We start from the raw sequence: 13,448 nt of genomic DNA on the forward strand, positions 1-13,448 counted from the left end.
AGTACAGCAAGGTATGAAATGAAAATGATAGACATAACATTAAAGAGACCTAAAGGGAGCGGTGTAGGGCTAGAGAACAGATGAGTTAATGACACACTATTGCATATCGAAGCAGAAATAGACATTGGCAGGTTGTGTAATGCTAAGAAATACCCAATGGTATTTTAGGTGAATACTAGTGGATTCCAAGGGAAGGAGATTATAGATAGGTGTAGGAGTAGTGTGGAAAGAAAAGATTACAAAATTTGTTGATGCAGGGTGGCGGCAGGTAGTGTAAAAAGGACTAACTGGCGGTCAGTGGCCAAGACCATCATTCTGCTCTGAACATAAGCTGGCTAATAATGATCATGCTGTGTGCGAGTGTAAAGCCTTTGCACTTCGGTGCTACCCAACTGAAGAGATCAGCTCCTCTGGCCAGGTGCCAGGCAGCTCTCAGAACCTCTTTTTACTTCCATTCGGTTTTTAAACTCTTGGCTCTGCAGTGCATTTTATGTTAGACATGTAGTGCCACACCTTGGAGGCTTTTTGCAGTTTTTTTCTTTTTTGCCCCAACAGTAAGCATGAATTCATGTAATTAATTTCAGTACACTGTGCAGTCATGGCAATATTTTCAGTGCTTGTATTTCACAGAGTAATCTAAAGTGAGTTCTCTTAGAGAAAAAGTGGTGTTTGTGAAGAAGGCAGTTATTTTCCTGCATGTGATAGCAGAGCTAGTTTATCTGATGGCAGTGCAGTGACGGCAAAGGTGGCAGAAATGATCATGTGGCAAGTGCATTAGCCTCCATCCAAAAGAATGCTCTCGGCTCTTTCATACACGCGAAAATGTTTTTGAAAGACCAGTGGATCCAAAGACATTGCACAGATATTTATTTCACTAATAAGCACTTGTGTCTCTGCTGTCTAAAATTCCTGGCCACAAGGTACAGTTTTCCTGACAGCAATGGTTTAGGGAAAATAGACACCAAATTTTACTTGTGTTTTTTTTTTTCAAATGATGCAGTAGGCATGGACCGCCACTAGTTATTTGCCTAAGACCACTAAATAATTAACAGTTGCATTTCATCTTAATGCTGTTTTTGTTTCAAAATGTGATGATGGCTGTGATGTGTGGAGCTTTGGGTTGTTTGATGCATGGAAATGGTGAAATGTCATTGCTACACAGTTTTAATTCACCATAATGCTTAAACCAGCCTATTTCAAGTCTGGAATGGCAAGAAATGTCATATCAGCATTATAATGCATTTCTTTTTCATGCCTTTCATGATCTAAATGCACCAGCGATCGTTCGGCTGATGAATGAGAATGGAAAGCTGGGCTAATTAGTTGTGGTACATATTGAAATTTTGGTAGCACGAACGATAAGGGCTAAAGGACTCCGGGGGGTCAAAATTTCCGGAGTCCTCCACTATGGTGTCTCTCATAGCCTGAGTCGCTTTGGGACGTTAAACCCCACAAACCAAACCAACGATAAGGGCAAGAAGTAGTAGTGTCTATTTTCTTCTTTTGTGTTTGTCTTTTGCATTACCCACATTTCTGTATGTCATTCTGAGGACTACAGCACAGTAGCAACACTAACAGAACAAGAGAGACAGATGCAAATAAGGGAGCTCCATCCGTCTCTCTTGTTCTGTCCATGTTGCTACTGCACTGTAGTCCTCAGAATGATGAACCAACAAGTCCGCCACTACGTATTCCATATCTCAGTTGGTAAAACTGCAAATAAAACAGCATAAGAGAAGGAATTAAGGCATGAATTTAGCAGTCGTAGGTGAATACTACATTGGGATCTATGTATCTAATGTATTGTGCATTGTTATGCTACTGCTACTGATTTTAGGTGTTTATAGTCCCTTAAATAGGAATTTAAAATATAATGTTAAATATGCGTTTTTTCTTTGCAAAAATGGTTACTTTTTGTGAAGGATGAATACAAGATTTGTATATTACTGTAGAATCGCAATGGTACGATCACAGCTGACAACGCTTTGGTATGAAGTGGATTTGTGAACATTCCTTGGCTTTAGGAAAATGTGTAAAACATGCAAAATTCCTGGTACGCCCATACCACTGGATGACATAAATGTGGGATTCACGACCGCAGCACTAAGCACTTTTCTCACATCACTGACAGTGCGATCGCCTGTCGCACAGTATGCACCACACTTGTTGAATGGTGTCATAAAGCCATATATAAACTTCTTCAGCCATAAAAGTATTTCTGTGAGTGCATTTCTCATACTTCAGCTTACAGGTTTTGTTTGTTTTTAATGATACGAATATCATTTTGATGTTTTTATTTAATACATTTGCTGCAGCATGGGTCACTGGTTGGTAGCATCATTTATTCATACTGTGTATACAAGAATACATGATGAAGAAGTGTGCCACCTTCTTAGACCTTGCAATAGCATTTTACCCGCACATTCATCATGGGATCCAGGTTTTTGTTGTTATGCAGCATGAATAAATGATGTGTCCCACTGGTCACCCATGCTGCAATGAATGAATTAAATATGTTATGAATATTTTTGCTACACCCTGTGTGATTTCCTAGATTCCTCTTCACTAGAAATGTTCTTTGTTTGCTTTGGCATTTTATGCATACATTTAGTGGCATGCTTTCAGTGCACCAACACTGAATACAGGTGTCCAAAGCTTTAATGCAGTGAGTGACTGGTTCAACTACTGTCTGCTTGGTTCAGATAGGCAAGGCGCTCAGTACTACACAATTCCGAGTTGAATAATGCTTCTGGCCCAAGTGCGCATTATTATTTATGCAAGGTTTTGCAAATATGTGAAAATTGATCGTGTAAAAAATTGTCTTCGTGCTTAAGAGCTGCGGTACTCTAGTAATATAAGTAACTTCTGAAATCATCTGTCATGCTGCTTCTGTTTGCTATCACTAGTATTAGGCATTAAATTTCACTTGTAGTTGTAGCTATTCTTATCGTGTGGAAAAAGATGTTTGCTGCAGCAGTGTACCTCTGAGTTATCTCTTCTTTCAAGGAAGACGTATATACAGAGTTCCGCTAAATATACATGGCACAGCCAAATGGACAGCCCACTTTACAGGCACCAGCTCACACATCTGGTTACATCATGACTACCTATACCCATGTTTATTAGTGGTGACACTGTCACTGTCATGTGTATGCTGGTACTTGCTTTTGAAGGGCAAAGACTCAGAATGTTGCAGCATCCTGATATTTTGCCTTTAAATAGTGGCAGGAAGGAACTACAAGTCCTACTTTTGTTTTGCCAGCTTGTCTGTTGGCTGCTTGATACATATATTTGAGGTGTGGCTAATGATTAACAGACTGTTATATCGTGCTAGTAGCTTCATACCATACATTTTGAAGAGAGGTAGTGTTTGTCATCTTGAAAATTCACTTAACGGTGTTTAACCAGTGAAGGCTTTTTAACTGTGAAAGTGCACATCCTGCATAGGATGCTCAATTCGTGCAAAAAGGCCAATTAGATGGCATTTGGTGGTTTCCAGGTGATGTGCACATGCTCTCTTGGCTTACAGGTATATGTAACACTTCTTTCATGCTAGTGTTGCTCCTAGCGCCTGGCAGCTGTGGCTATGCATCACTTTTTCTTTATTTAAAAGATTATGCTGTGAAAGTTCTTGATAAATGTGTAATGCCTGTTTTACAGATAGACCTGTATGGCTAGGGTGCAGCCTCTTAGTGCATAATGCTTAAATGAATGCAAAATTCCATATTGCAGTTTTAGTGCTTGCTTGCAGTATATGCATGGAAGTAGTACCATTGATTGGTGGATGTTCAGCTGCATTATGCCACCAACCTACTTACAACTTTTTTTCTGCTGAATGAACACAAGGATTGATAGCCACAGCTTGGTTTTCCCTTAGCTGCTCATTTACAGCTGCTGTTCTTCAGAGTGCCGCCTTCTTTTTTTCTAGGAGAATACTTTCGACTTTGTACCCTGAATACAGCTCTATGTTTATAATTAAGGACTTCCTATATGAAGCTGCATTATATTGGAAAAAGTTCAGTAAACAAATGTTATTTATGGTGCTTACTCAGTGACATCATATTATGATGCAGAAACTGTCACAGTACTATTTGTTAATGTACAATTTGATTTAAATATTCAATTGAGCAGCTTCACAGAGCCTTGTGAATTTGTAAATGGGAAGCTTCTGCGAGGCGGACTGCTATGTATCAATTTTGAGGCTCCTCTGTAAGTGACTAGCAAAATACTATTTACTGTTTGTAGAAAGTGACAATTTTGTAATGCAAAACTTGGGGGTAAATTATTTCAGATACATTAAGCAGAAACACAAGTTTTTTTTTTTTCACTTTGCAGATAAAATTGGTGGCTTATATTGAGCTGTCCACTGTGGTTTATGTAATTTATTGACACTTGTGATAATTATAATACTAATAATGATGAAAATGATATGAGTAATAACTCTAGCAGTGTTAAATAAACTCTCACTTTACACTTTTGTTTGCAGTTATTCTACATAACACTGCCTCGCCTATGAGTGTTGCTAGTGGATCTTTTGTTTCTGTAAACAGGAACTGCTACCATCTCTGTTGCTGATTTTGTAGCACCCTTGTCATACTTCTCTAGTGTGCGTCTTTTTCATTATACATTGATAAATTAATGATCTTATGCTCATGTCGCAGGTGTTCTGGATAGTGTCATAGATTCTGTTGCCTGTGCCTGTAGCCTAGCTGCTTTGTACTTTGCTTTGCAGATGTGGCCCTGCGTTAGTTTTCACTTTGTGGCGTGGCTTTTTTACTTTATGACACTGAACTCTTGAGGGTGGCGGGGGAAAATGCAACTGCAGCAGGTTTGTTTCTGTCCATGTGGCTGCACTAATGACAATGGCAGTCTGATAATAAAATCCTAGGAAAGTAATTGGTGTGAAGAAAGCATACATAACTTCTACTGCATTGGCACAAAAGTTGTGGCTTGTACAAAGGCACCAGTAGGTATGTAGCAAAATGTAGTGTCATGTTCCACCTCTGCATGCATTCAAGATTAACTGATCTAGTGAACAGTGTGCCACTCTTTGCTGTTCTAGAGCCCTCACTCTTAAATTGATCCTTCCTTAAGGTAACCCCTAGCAATTTTTTTTTTCTTTTCGTTTTAAAATTTAGGCATGCCACTAAAGTATCTGACCTGTACCTGAGTATCTGAACTTTATAAAAACTGTGCAGTTAGAAAGTATGACACTTCCAATGTTGTGCTGCTCACGCTGAAAGCCATGAGTTGTACACACACATGCCATTCCAAACTATATTGCAGCCAGTTGTGTACCAGATCGCATGTTCTCGCCTTTGTTTTAACTAAAAATTTTTTTATTGATGGAGAGTTTTACTGTTTTGTTTCCCTATTGTTACTACTTTGGGTAAGCTTTAACAATTTAGTACCCCACACAACGAACGTACCTCCCAAATGAATTCATTATGGAGTGCTAAGTATGTATGGTAGTATACAGACAAACAGCAAAATTGAACTTTATATGTTGAGTTGCCGTTGTTCTGGGAGTTTTGTGCATATTTGTCTTTGTTACATTTTAATCGCTGCTTCTATTACTTGTGTAAGAAAAGCCAGGGTGGATTCAATTTTTTATATACAAGTTTTTTGTCAAGGTTGGGATTAACTTGTGGTCAAAAAATATTTTTCTCCTTAAATATAAACTGACTGAGTAAAGATGTTTCTTCAGCACTATTCAAAGCTGCTGAAAATTCAGCATTAACAGAACTGTGTACTCGTATGTAAATGAAAGTGTACCTTGCATTCCTGCGTACAGGAAGAGTGAATGACACAGCTGATATATAGATGTGAGGAGTCGTGCTTGCTGCATGGTAAGCAAATGGTCATTAATCGATGTTGCTTGCCACATATTCAAGTAAGAGCAGAATAGAGATGTTAATTAGACTTGTTTTCATTTAAATTATCATAATACTCAAACACCAAAGCTTTTTGCAGTTAAAATGCTTTACCTTGCTGGCAATAAAGCGCCTCAAAGGGTAGGTGAGTGCTTTTCTCTGTACTTGAGTTGGTGCTGTGGAGTGCCATTATGTATACCACAGTTGACATCATGTAGAATAAGGGCCGCAGGTTCTCCTTTTATAGTATAATATACTGCCACGTTTAGGTGTGCTTCAAAGGGTATCCTTTATAGACCCTGCCCACCATCAGATTTTGTAGGTGAGTGGAGGCTCCTGTGTGACAATAACACCCCAGCCGCCAAGGTTCAAAACAAGCTAAAAGATGCTGCACAAAGGAAAGCAGGGAGGGGGCAGCGTACCATGCTTCTCTGATAGGTGTGTTGAAGGGAACTGCCAAAAGTCTCCGCTACGCTTTGGCACGGAGTTCATTATCGGATGTGCCGTGCAACAGGACTGTGATGCGACCACAATCTTTTTGTGCTCTATGGTTGCCCATGTAAATTGGCCTGCCATGCAATTGACGTCGCTTATATAAGCTGTATATTCTTTCCTGAACATGTCTTTGAACTCATGTTATCAGTAGGGAGATTTAGCATAGCATAATCTGCTACCATAATCTGCCACCAAGCATTCTGCTGCATGTCCAGATCACTCTGGTGGTGCCAGATGGCGGCTGGAAATCAGCACACAGACCTGCAGCATCGGGACCAATCAGCGTGTACGCACTAACAGAGTGGTAGCAGGTCACCAGTGACGGATCACACTAAGCTATATCTTTCTAATAAGTAGGCGGGCATTGTGGGGGAGGTTAGGACTTGTTGAGGAGTGTAAGTATGTTTGCATATTTGGCAAATTGCATAGAGCATATTTAACTCTTAACACTCAGTTTCCCAAATTAGCCACATACTGGTTAGATGCATTGTACTCATATGTATGTGGAACTGGCATACATACGTTGATGCCAATATGTTCCCACTAGCAACCACATTTTTCTGGTCAGAATGTTTGGTGCTACTGTGAGGGAAAAGGGTGGCTGCCAACCAGCACTCAGCGTTATAGTGATCTTCAGCGTCTCATGTTGCCAGAATAGGAAGAAAGATTTGTTCGACAAATTATTTTTTTTGGCCCCTTGAAGACTGCCTTTGTCAAAACTACATGCTGTTTAACTACTACACAGAGCACGACCTTGAACAAGGGCAGCAAGGCGGAACAATCTGTTGACCAATATATTATCTTTTACCAGGAAATTGAGAGCAAAAAATCTGGCTCAAGCATGTCACTGGTATGTGCGAGTTGGCAGGTCACATGGATTTCAGGCATGGAGGTGGTTTAATATAGCTCAGTGTATCCAGCTGTCAATTCGTGAGCTGTCAGATGGGAAGGGAACATATGAGAATCGAACCCGGGGCCCTTGAATCCCAAGTCAAACTAGCAACAACTAGGCCATGCAGACACATTTGGACGGCTGGGTAAAGCAAGACTTTATAAATGTCTGTTGCCTGCCGACCTTCTCGCTGCCAAAGAGCACCAGCGTGCCTTGAAAAAACGGATTTGGGTGACTCATCGGGTGTTTTTGGAAGGTATTGCTGCTCGCGCAGCGAAAGAACTTAAGCTTTTCTGGGCATATGTTAACTCACAACGGTAGAAATCACAGTGCCCCTCCTTCCAGATTGATGGAGAGACTATACTCTCCCACTCGCATCTCGGAAGCATTCAACAAACACTTTTCTTCCATTTGAACAGACCCATTCCATTCCTGAATTCGACCTGCCATCGTTACCAGAAGTGGCCCTTCCAAATCACATGCCTACCTTGTCCTCTCTCGACATAACTCCTGACGATGTCATTGAAGCTTGCTTCCACATCCGACCATTCCAGAGCCCTGGACCTGATGGCATCCATCAGCGTACGGCCTCTTATCTGGCCCCATTAATGTCCAAGATGTTTTAGCGCATCATAGATGCTGCAGTGGTGCCTTCTGTATGGAAGGTGGCTCGCATCACCCCAATCTTCAAAGGGCATAGGACATGAGGTGACCTCCTGTTTTCGTATTCTTCGTATCGCCCAGTTGCATCAACATCTATCGTATGCTGCACATTTGAACAGATTCTGAACACCAAGATTCGCAGCCACCTAGAAAAAAACGGCCTCCTGTCTCCAGTCCAACACAGTTTTCGTCAGCAGCGCAGTTGTGAAACTGCTCTCGATGTGCTGGTCCACACAGACAGTGCCCACCTTGACACCCAGACACCTTGCAAACTCGTTCAGTTAGATTTTTTCCGTGCATTTGATCATCTTCCGCATCATGGGCTCCTCTCCAGCGCTGCAGCCAAGGGGCTCTCAGGGTCTGTGCTTTCTTGGCTGGAGTCCCTTGTCCGTGGCAGAACTCTGCACGTTGTATACCAAGGGGCCACTTTCACGTCTAGTGCCGTTCTGTCCGGTGTACCCCAAGGCAGTGTTCTTGGCCCTACGCTCTTCTCCATATTCATAGACAGTATTACTGTCAATCTAGGCTGTCTCCCGATTCTCTGTGCTGATGACATTTCGTTACTGCAACCATTCCACACCCTAGCAGACCACTCCGCTCTTCAGAACGACCTAAGTACCTGTCACTCCTGGGCACTGCAACACCAGTTACCCTTAAACGTCGTGAAGTCGTCCACAATGACCTTCTAAACCCTGCATCATCCTCACCTTATTCCACCTGCGCCGACCATTGGAAGCCAAACCCTTCAGCGCAGGACAACCATAGTAGTGCTTGGCATTGAATTGGGTGCACGCTTGTCATTTTCATGCCATGTTCACTGCACACTTGCAGAATCCAGGTGCATGCTGGGTTTCATCACCCACCTCACAGCAGACATTCCTCTGCGGCTACCAGATTCTGCTGCTTTAGGTATCCGCCTTCCAGTGTCCAGCGACGTGCAGCATATACCTTTTATCGACGGACTACTCCACGAAATCAATGCCTACCTTACACCAAACTCTCATCTGCGACTCTTCTCCAACACGCATCCTGGCAGCCCCCTCTCCTCACGCGTACAAGCTTCTACGATGCGCCTCTTTTGCCGCCTTGCCTTACCAGGCCAGCAAACACTTATTGATAACCCGCGCCCTAAGCCCGAATTGTCGCACTGGTACCCTCCAGCTGCTTCTCGCAAGCACTGTGCACCACGAATAATCCTGGCTCCGTGCCGTCTCTATGTGGCGACGGTTGCCTGCCACCATCGGCGGATCTTTCCCACCTCAAGCCTTTGATGGCTCGACCATTGCGAAGACGGTGCAATGGCTCTCAAAGTTTCATCCTTTTTCTTCCTCATCCCTCATCTCATTCCCTCTCATCTCTCAATTTCAGGTCTTGGACACCTTGGGCCCCAGGTCAGGATCAGTAAGCCGTCCTGGTATGGGCAGTACTGCCTTTTGCTACCCAAGCATGCCTGGGCCACCCGCCATGAATGCTAAATAAAGTATTATTGTATTGTTAGGGACGAATAAACGGGCAGGAGCACTCGCGCTAGGCCTGCCACTATTCATTAAAAATCATCTCGCGGTCATCGAACATCATCTCTGTTCTACGTGTTTATCGGCTTTCTGGCCAGTAACATTTTGGTTGGAGGTGCTGGGTACGTCATCATCACTCCTCATCCTGGCCTTGAGCTTCGGCACCCTGTGTCTTCTTGCGCCGTCGGCAGAAGGAGAAGGCATTGGTCCCCAGCTTGCCGGACCCGACGCAACCTCTATGTTCCACTGCCCCGTCCCCAGCCCCGACCACAAAACACGACGAAGGAGACTGACCCGAGACGCCATCCACACATCCACAAGACACAACAAAAGAGCCGAATGACTATGCACATAACCCCACAGACCCGATGTGCCGACCTAAGACTACACGACCCAAGACACCACAACAATGTATGAACACATACTCATGTCATGCGGTATGAGCTTGGTGACCTGTGGCCCGAAAGCGTCCTGGGCCAGGCTTTATCCGAGAATCATGATGGCGGCAAGCCGTTGTCTTCCTCTTCTATCGTCGACCATCCAGTCACACCCATCGTCGTGCCATGGATCTCATCAACATCGATAAACTTCCTCGTCCATGATTGAGACGATCGCTCAGTGGCCCCGAGTAATGTTAGGGACGATAAATAAACTGGCAGTGGCTAGGGCAGGAGCGCTCGCTAAGCCCACCGCGATTCATTAAAAATCATCTCATTGTCATCGATCATCATCTGTCTATTCTCTGTTCTATGTGTTCATGCATCGGCTTGCCGCGCCCCTGTAAAAATGTTTGGTGGTCTTTCACGGAAGCTTATGATATGTGGGATATAATAAGAGCACAAATTAAGAGAGCAGTTATTTAGCGAATAGGAGAGTGTACGAACGGGAATATAAATCAGAAAGCGGAGTCACAGACTGGAACCATTAGCGAGGTCGCATCATGGCCTTAAAGGCGGAAAATGCAAATCATCCATGGTGTATACAGTGTTCTGCAACTTTATCAGAGCTGTCTTGGAAAATTTTCCTGCCTCGACCAGTGGGAAAATTTTCCAAGACGGTTCCGATAAAGTTGCAGAACACTGTATATGTTTGTGCAGAAGAGAAATGCATCTGTATCGCTCATGCGCCGCTCGAGGTGAGGTAAAACACTGCATGCAGCTAGGGGCTCTGGCAGGTGCCATGAAACAGCTCAACAATCAAGAAATCGGAAAGGCTTGAGTGCCAGTTGGATGGTTATGGGGGACAATATTGAGTAGGCTCAAACTGCATATATTTAGAAATATGCCTCTCAAATTCTTTAACACTGCATATTGCAAAGCTGCACTTAAATTTTATGTCAAGTACTGTAATTGTTGGCCGATTTTTCACATTATTGAGTACTTTAATTGTTGGCCAATTATCCATATACTTTTTCTTCATCTAGCACACCATGTTGCTCTTTTCTCCCTCCTCCTATGGTAACCACCTACTGGGTGCACATATTCTACATGTCTGCTCTTTTTGCTTTACGTACCCTCTTCCTCCCAAAGTAACCACCTTCCAGATACGCTCTCCATTCTTGTCATATATTCTCCTCCTATTGTTAACTTCCTCCGTTTGTGCACCTCATGATCTCATAAGTTCTCTAATGGTTACCAGGTAGTTTTTATGGCTACCACTCTCCATTTGAGCATTCATCACACTTGCCATATTGTCATCGTCCTCCTTCCACACCAATATGGTCGAGCATTCTTACACTCTCACCATACTCTTCTGCTTGTACGATAACCACCCTTTGATTATGCATTCGTATGCTCTCGCTACAGCTAGCCTCCTCCCCTGTGGCAACCATCTTTGATTGCAGATTCCTTCGTTCTTGCCATGTCCTCTTCTTTCCAAAGTAAACACCCTTCCAGTGGTTTCCATGGCAACTATAGTCACGGTCATACACTGGTACGCCACAAAACCCAGGAAATGGGCCCCTTAACAGCTGTCACTATAATATCGATTCTGCATCTCTTCTTAAATACTGGCAGCAAAGGGTGCATTTATTGCTGAGAAAATGACATTAAACATTTCTGTCGTTAGACTCAATATTGATTGGTCACCAATTTAGCGAATAATGGCAGTGTAGGATAGCCTATCGGATCCATGCCCAAAACTATGCACACGGCTTGCTTGCAAAATCGCTATGTTGATGTCTGTATTTCATTTTTTTGCCCTTTCTAGCTCGTCAAAGCTGTCTTCAGAGGAAGTATAGCCTCTTTGTCATTAAAATGCACTACTCTATCTATTCTATACAAGCCACCTTGTTCCTTTAGTGCACGTGGGCTCCAAGGGGTACCATACTGGAGGGTTCCAGATTAATTTGGACCTACCGGGGTTTCTTAACACATTGTATAGAACATAGATGTGTTTGCATTTCACCTCCAGTCGAGTATGGCTACCACAGTGAGGATTTGACATATACCATAACCTTGGGACTAGTAGCTGAATACCATAAACATTAAGCTGTTTGCACACCTGATTTTTTAAAGCACTTAAGGTTAAAGAAACATATTTACCCTCGATGACTTTGTCCAAAAGCAAACTAGCTAGGTGGCCTGGAAACTTTTGGAAAGGACTGCCGTAATTGAAAAGTAATTGCAGTCCTTTTGAAAAGGACTGCAATGAGGACAAACATTGTAGTATAGACACCTGAATTCTACATAATGCACTTCTATTTCTTAATGAAGATGGTAAAACAAAGCACACAGCGTCACAAAACGGTACCAAAGACATGAAAATGTGCCAATGTTGTTACATCGCATGAATTGTTTAAGCATGCAAGGTCATGCTTTCCACTTCAATCAGTAACACTAAACCATACCAACCTTTTCAGTAGGTGCATTACACAAAGCGCTGAGTACCAGCACTACATATAAGGGGTATTGCACAACAAGACAAGGACGAGAATTGATCAGTGCCCCTTATATGTATTATGCTTGAATGACTTGCCCACCAAAGCATTCTCTTGTACAAGCACTATGTTGCTGAAAATTCCAGGGTTTGACTCTGCTTCAACCAATTAAGACGTGCGAAATTACCACCTGGCATGACTTTACTTTGTGGTTTAGCATTGAGAAGCTGGCACAGAGTTTGGCAAAGAAACATCTTTAGTTGATTTGGTTTTCAGAGAAAGCAAAGGTGCAGTATTTTTCTCGCTTCTCGATGGACATCTACGCTTATAATTAACAGCATACAATTGGAGGTACATGTCTTCTGTTTGAATCCCTGTCACAAACTAGCCTCCAAATTGACTAGCAGATGGGTGCTAAATGAGAAGCAGAATGTTATGGCATCACCTCGAACAGTGCCCAAAGAACAGTTGCGCCACAATTTTTAAATGAAGTCTCATTATATTTTTGTTGGAACTTCTTGTTCACACTCCTTGCTCATGCAACTCATGAGGCAATGCTTTTACCTTGAAAACCAGCTTATATGACTTAATAGAGACCTTTGTCAGCATATGCTGCACCATGCTGCACAGCATGCATGTGCCACCTGAAGAACTCCTGCGGCGGTGTTAGCACTCGCTGGCGGGGGCTTCTTATGCTCGCAGTACTATGTTCAAGAAACGCCCTTGAAATGCCATTTCTGAGCTGAGGCTACACATTTTATTTTGCACTGTTTGTAAACAGAGGTCCATTGAATGGAAGAATTGATAAATGTATAGCGAGTCTTCCAAAGACGGCATACTCTATCGCCAGTGTTCAAAGAGTTTTATCTATTTGTACTCTGGGGAACAAATTAGCATTTTCTAAAAACAGCTTGGTCCCTTTTAGTAAACCTTAATAAGCAGCACAATGCTATGACAGAGAAGCTGAGTACTTTGTGCTCTTGGCTCTCAGGTGCAAAACCACGATCACAGATTTCATCATGATGAAGAGAACTTGAGATAGAGTTTAGCATGTCCTTAGGTTGAGACGAGCTTTTGCCGCGACCACAAACAATGGGGACACCGCTGATGGCACTTACAGGGCATCCGTGCGG

The sequence above is a fragment of the Amblyomma maculatum genome, chromosome 1 (assembly GCF_055883805.1).
Source record: "Amblyomma maculatum isolate TAMU_Amacu chromosome 1, ASM5588380v1, whole genome shotgun sequence".
Lineage (NCBI taxonomy): Eukaryota > Metazoa > Arthropoda > Arachnida > Ixodida > Ixodidae > Amblyomma > Amblyomma maculatum.